At 38.6% G+C, this 7,406-nt stretch overlaps 1 pseudogene; it reads right to left on the minus strand.

The window, feature by feature from the left end:
• Positions 1–5,367: 5,367 nt before the first annotated feature.
• On the minus strand, positions 5,368–5,531 carry LOC122917844 (annotated as a pseudogene).
• Positions 5,532–7,406: the final 1,875 nt, after the last annotated feature.

The following is a 7,406-nucleotide window of genomic DNA, read 5'->3' on the forward strand; positions in this document are numbered from 1 at the left end:
TGAAGTATTTCAGTAGCTCCCATTATTGTAGGTCAAAGGTGCTCAGAGGAACAATTCAGAATTGATAATCGGAGAGACAAGCCTACTTCTCTCCCACCAGAGTTACGGCCACAGAGAAATGAGGTCTTTGAACACATTGCTGGAGAATAAGACTTATTTTGAATTAAGTGCTGTCACCTAAGTTAGTAATACCCCAAGCAAGTTTTATGGCTCTCTGAAGAAAGAATTAGCCTACTCATTTGGGAATTGAGTGGTGTTTGGAATGCAGAAAGTGACAATGAGGTTGGAAATGGATTGGCTTTGGGGCTTGTTCTGCTATATAAATAATAATGAACCTTTTCCAACAGGAAGTAATGTGAAATGGAAAAAAAAAAATCTGTCCCTAGAGTATAAAATTACCTCATAAACCAATTTGCATTTCTCCACTCTAAGCATATTTTCTGGGAGTTCTACTTAGAGAGAGAAAGCTGCTGAATGATAATTAATTTTAACAAGCACTTGGCAGACTGAGCTGGACAGTACACAAGCTGCCCTAGAGCAAGTATGAATTTGAACTCGACTTTCTAGCCTGTCTTTTTCCCACCATGACAATATTTAGGCATAAAAATGATCGGGATTTCAACTTCACTTTGTTTTTTGGTAGTTTTTTCCTCTTCAGTTGGATTTTTCTTTCCTTTAATTCAACTTCAATATACAAGCAGTTTGTAAACACAGTTAAGAAATGTGGGAGATAATTGGATCTTGGTGTAGCAACACCAGAAGGGTATTGGGTATTTGCTATTCATCAAAGGGACCACCTGTTTTTCTTTCCTTTTTTCCCCATGTTCGGAAAAGAAATGTACACATCTCCTGGCTTATAAGTGGGGAAAGTGCTTTAGAATGAGATCTTTATGTCATTTCCTATGCAATATTTTCATTCTTTCTTAAAGTACGATTTGGTAAAAGCAAGTGAGAGTCTTGACATGTGATCAGCAATGTTCCAGCACTATTTCTCTTTTATATCCCTGCACATGGAATACAGGCAAGCAAATAATGAATCATTTCTGAAGAGGAAAATAAATTTTGAGAGAACTAATACTATGATTTGATAGTAATAACTTACCTCTCATCCATCCATCTGGTTTATTGTTCTATACTAAATTATTTATGCATGTCTATAGCTTTAAAATTTATATGAAAAGTGCAAAATCTTAATTATGGAAAAAAAAGACATTCTGTAAGTTCCCAGGCAAGCTACTAAAAAGATGAATATCTCTCTACGCATTTTCATACGAAAAACAATGACATGATAATCCATTCCTCCTTATATTTTTGAAAACAGACGTACAACCTGTGACTCAGTCACATGTTCTCACAGAGAACTAATTAACCTTCATGATCAACAACTCATCAAATTCCATTACTTCTATAAAGGCAATACTTTTTTAATCTTTCATAATCAAATTTAAGCTCATAATTAATGCCATGAATAAAACTGCAGGTTAAAAATAATGTGTCTGAATTTTTATCCTCTTCCTTTGGAAACATATGAAATGTTTACTCTATCTAGAAATCTTGATGCTTAAGTGGCCTGTTATTTTTGTCACCTACAAACACAATAATATTCAAATTAAGCTTTCCCTTGTCAGAATCTCTCTTGATCATGTGTCACATTGGGAGCTTAGCAAATTTCTGCAAAGTCAAATCTATGACCAGCTAAAATAATTTTCTTAATTTATTCTTGATTCTGATGGGAACTTTCTTAAATTAAATTGCACTCAACATTTACTGAGAATCTAACATGCAAGGCACTATGCCTAGAGGTAAGGGGCACACAGGTGAGTAAAATGAGGCCCTTGGGAAGCTTTTAACCGAGGGAGGACAAAAACTATATTTACATTATATTGATAAAGGGCAAAGAGTTCTCACCCGGTTGCTAGCATACAGAGGTGTTAGTTACAGATCTGCCCCAAACTAAAAGTATGACCTTGAGAAAGCTTCTTGTTCTTGCCCTTTCAATCTCTTCTTCATTTATAAACTAGGGATTAGGATTATATTTATTCAACAAACACCAACTGAGCATCTACCATGTCAGAATAGTGGCTAGGGGCGCCTGGGTGGCTCAGTGGGTTAAGCACTGCCTTCGGCTCAGGTCATGATCTCAGGGTCCTGGGATCGAGCCCCGCATTGGGCTCTCTGCTTGGCGGGGAGCCTGCTTTCTCCTCTCTCTCTGCCTGCCTCTCTGCCTGCTTGTGATCTCTCTCTGTCAAATAAATAAAATCTTTAAAAAAAAAAAAGAATAGTGGCTAACCCTAATGAGCGATTACCCTGGGGCAGGTAACAGGGTAAACATTTTATGTGCATTATCATTTAATCCTCAAAGCAATCCCATTTTCAAGAGGAGGAATGTGAACCTCAAAGATGTTAGGTTAATTTGCCCAAGGATACAAGGCAGCTGAGCCAGGATTCAGATCTAAGGTTAGCCGGACTCCAAAACTGACGCCATTGTTGTTGCTACCACCTCTAATAGTTTCAAATTTATTTACTGTTATGTTTTTTATTTTAATCCCAGTACAGTTAATATACAGTGTTATGGTAGTTTCAGGTGTACAGTATAGTGATTCAACAATTCTATACATTACTCAGGGCTCATCATATGTGTATAATACTCAGAGCTCATCATATGTGTATAAATAGATTCTAATTTCAATATTATATGATAATTTACATTGTAAAATGTAAATACAGAGAGTTTGATTTTTACATTAATAGCAGAAGGGTGGAAAATAAGGGTACATAACAAAATGTCACACTGATTCCAACCAGGGAAATTCAAGGAGACTTCCTGGAGGAGGCAGCATGTGGCTGCAGTTAATAAGATTTCCTCACACACAACTGGAGGGGTAAGGGCACTCCAGGCTTTGAGAACTAGGTGCGTGGTCACAAAGCAGTAAACACTTATAGATCTGCAAGAAATTAGTGGAAAGGGCAGTAAGAATGAGGCCTTAAGGGAAGCAAAGGCAAAAATGAACTATTGGGATTTCATCAAGATCAAAAGCTTTTGCACAGCAAAGGAAACAGTTAACAAAATCAAAAGACAACTGACAGAATGGGAGAAGATATTTGCAAACGACATACCAGATAAAGGACTAGTGTCCAAAATCTATAAAGAACTTAACAAACTCAACACCCAAAGAACAAATAATCCAATCAAGAAATGGGCAGAGGACATGAACAGACGTTTCTGCAAAGAAGACATCCAGATGGCCAACAGACACATGAAAAAGTGCTCCATATCACTCGGCATCAGGGAAATACAAATCAAAACCACAATGAGATATCACCTCACACCAGTCAGAATGGCTAAAATCAACAAGTCAGGAAATGACAGATGCTGGCGAGGATGTGGAGAAAGGGGAACCCTCCTACACTGTTGGTGGGAATGCAAGCTGGTGCAACCACTCTGGAAAACAGCATGGAGGTTCCTCAAAATGTTGAAAATAGAACTGCCGTATGACCCAGCAATTGCACTACTGGATATTTACCCTAAAGATACAAAAGTAGTGATCCAAAGGGGCACGTGCACTCGAATGTTTATAGCAGCAATGTCCACAATAGCCAAACTATGGAAAGAACCTAGATGGCCATCAGCAGATGAATGGATCAAGAAGATGTGGTATATATACACAATGGAATACTATGCAGCCATCAAAAGAAACGAAATCTTGCCATTTGCGACAACATGGATGGAACTAGAGCGTATCATGCTTAGCGAAATAAGTCAAGCAGAGAAGGACAACTATCATATGATCTCCCTGATATGAGGAAGTGGTGATGCAACATGGGGGCTTAAGTGGGTAGGAGAAGAATCCATGAAACAAGATGAGATAGGGAGGGAGACAAACAATAAGTGACTCTTAATCTCATGAAATAAACTGTGGGTTGCTGGGGGGAGGGGGGTTGGGAGAAGGGGGATAGGGTTATGAACATTGGGGAGGGTATGTGCTTTTGGGTAAATTGGAAGGGGAGGTGAACCATGAGAGACTATGGACTCTGAAAAACAATCTGAGGGGTTTGAAGTGGCGGGGGGGGTGGGAGGTTGGGGTACCAGGTGGTGGGTATTATGGAGGGCACGGCTTGCATGGAGCACTGGGTGTGGTGAAAAAATAATGAATACTGTTTTTCTGAAAATAAATAAATTGGAAAAAAAAAAGGAAAAAAAAAAAAAAAGAATGAGGCCTTGAAAATTCAGCTCAAGCCAGATTGTGGAGAGCCTTTAGTTATGCTAAAGACCCTGCACACCCTGAGAAAGAGGCAGCTACTGGAAGTTGTACATGAAAGTGAAATGATTAGTACCTTTTTGTTTTGAGTTTGTTTCTTTGTTTTGTTGTTTTTAATTATTTACAACCAGTGAAAACAGTTAGCAAGGCTGCCAAACACAAGATGAACACAGAAAACTAGTGATACTAAACAATAGCAACAAATAATTTAAAATGTCATTTTCAGAAGAAACAATTAATAGCAATACAATTAAAATAGAACTTGAAAAAAATCTCAAAAAATATGGGAAGTGTCTTTTCCATGACAATTATAAAATCTAAGAGGTGCCTGTGTTGCTCAGTTGGTTAAGTGTCTGCCTTTGGTTTAGGTCATGATCCAGGATCTTGGGATCAAGCCCCACATGGGCTCTTTGCTCAACGGGGATCCTGTTTCTTCCCTGACCACTGTTCCCCTGCTTATGCATGCTCCCTCCCTCCCTCTCTCTCTCTCTCTGTCTGAAATAAATAAATAAAATATTTTAAAAAATTATAAAACCTAATTTAAAAATACATGACAAGTTTAAGTGGAGAAATATGCCATGCTTATTTATAAATGGAAAGACAATAAAGTGGCCTGTAAGTTCAATGCAACTCCAGTGAAAATGTCACAAAGTCTATTTGTGGTAGAGGCCAGTTGGTCCTTACAGTCACATGGAAAAGAAAGGGTCAGGTTTGTCAAGATAATTTTGAAGAAGAAAAAGGATAGATGTCAAAACCCCACGGATGTTGGATTAAGAGGTACAGATTTTCACCCATAAAACAAATAAGTCACAAAGATGAAAAGTACAGCACTGGGAATATAGTCCATAATACTGTGATAACTGCGTGGCAACAGATGGTGACTACACTTATTGTGGTCAGTAAGAGTACTATACAGAATGTCGAATCACTATACTGTACACCTAAAACTAATTTAACATTGTATGTCAACTCTATTTCAATTAAAAAACAAACAGATGTCAAACATTTTCAAACTAGGTGACCTGAGAGGGCCCCAAGGACACTTACGGTTTTCTATTTCTTTTTTGGGCTAAAGAAATAGTGTGGAGAACAGGGTAGGAAAGATGATACTGATGACAAAAAGACACGAGTTCCTCATCCACTTTAAATCAAAGTGACCCTGAATCTCAGACGCAGGGATTCTGACTCATGAAGTCAAAAGCTATTTTCAATTAGCAATAATCGCGCCTCGGATAAACCTCATTGGCTATGATACTGCCACTGCGCTGAAAAGCTATTTTCAAAAGAAGGCCTTGCAGGACCGGGGCCTGGCTGAAGGATAACAATTCTAAGTTTTTGGAATAAAGTCTCAATCAGCCAGCTGGCATGCACTAATCATCTGATAAGTGCCTAAAAAAAAAAAAAGGAGTTAGATGATGAAACTGTAAGCACACCACCCTGGGTAGAGGCAGAAGTCACACCCGAAGTAACTGAAGAACTACCTTTTAAAAGCAACATACTATTATGTGTAGTCAAGTACAAACTAGAAATAAACAAGAAAATGCTAAGAGCTGTTTGCGGGGCGGGGTTTGATAACCACAGGCAGATAGGCTCAGGGACACAGTGTAAAATGGACCTGGGAAGTATGTGGCTATAGAAGGAGTCACTGTGTTTGAATGCGGCCACTCTTCTGCCACCAGTCCACTGTCACTCTCGCATTTTAGTAGGACAGCACCAGAATGATCATTCTGTGCTACCCATTGCATCTAAATTCCATCAAATTATGACAAACTTACCAAGATGTGTCTTCAAAATCTGTCTTCTATAAGAAATTAGCTAATGATCTTGTCTAAGATTTAAGAAACTGGTACGCCTGTCTTCCTACTTGTTCTCTTACTTGTGGTGCATCTTATGATGTTGCAGTTGGCTAGGAATTTCTTCTCCCTGGGGACCCTTTATTCTGGGCCTTAGATCATTCATAACTGTTGCTTGTGAGGTCCTGAGCACCCACATGGAGGAAGAAACAGAGGTTAATACCTGGTGGAGGATGTGCTTCCTCTCATTGACAAGCTTGTTGTTTATAGAATGGTGAGTCCCAGAAGGACCTGAAAATATCCATGAGATCCTAATGTTCCCTCACAGGAGTGTTACCTACATTATGCATCATTACAGACATGGACCCACTAGAGCTTTCTAAACCATTTATATCACACTGGCTCACAGAAGTAACTTACTATATCCAGTGACCAAGATTCCAACTGCAAGCACCTCAGTTGGGTGTTGGCTCATGCATATTCCAACCAAGAGGTAATGTACCATAAAATTCATATTGACAAGTCTCTGATGATTAAGGCAACCACAAAAAATCTCATTACTTAAAGAAATTAAACTCACTGTGGTTTATATAGCAATATTCCTCATCCATGTCCAACCGACATCAGATAGTTCGTATGCCAGTCACAGTTAAATTTAATTTGCTGTAATCCTGGTAAATGGGAGGTAATCAACAAGTCCTCAGCTCCAGCTCTGAAGCAGCACAGAAGACATTTCTGAAATACATTAATAAAGAGTGAATGGGGAGAAGGCTTCCTGACAATAACTAACATTTGTTATGTACCAATAATGCTTCCTGGGTTCTGGTATTCTATTTATTAGAATTAAAATATGTACACAGTTTAAGAGATTTGTCTGATGTTTGTTATTTCTTTTGTTATCCTTGCACAGTTACCAAAATTGAGATTAGAGCCATCATTTCTTGAAAGTGCTATTCTAAATCCCTAGTTTACTGCAGGCCAGCCTCACAACAACCCCATGAGAAATTATTCTGCTTGCCACTTTGTAGCTAAGGAAACTGAGGCAAAAGAAGTCACATGCTGTCCAAAGTCTCACAACTAATCAAAGGCAAAGATTCCAGAGTCCAACCTCTTATTCACTGCTCCCCTAGTTGTAGACACTTTTCATATGATTGTTCATTAATATGTGAATAGGTGGATAGCTTGAAAATTGCTAAAGAAAGTCTTGAGATTCTGGTTGGAAATGGAGGACTAGGACTCTTGCTTGAAGAAATATTTCAATAGCAAAATTTCTATTTTCACTAGATGGCAAGTTACTATTTTCACTAGGTGGCCTCTTTGGGCTGACTGACAGAGTCTGGAGGAGATAGGGGTT

Source organism: Neovison vison, chromosome 9, assembly GCF_020171115.1.
Source record: "Neovison vison isolate M4711 chromosome 9, ASM_NN_V1, whole genome shotgun sequence".
Classification (NCBI taxonomy): Eukaryota; Metazoa; Chordata; class Mammalia; order Carnivora; family Mustelidae; genus Neogale; species Neogale vison.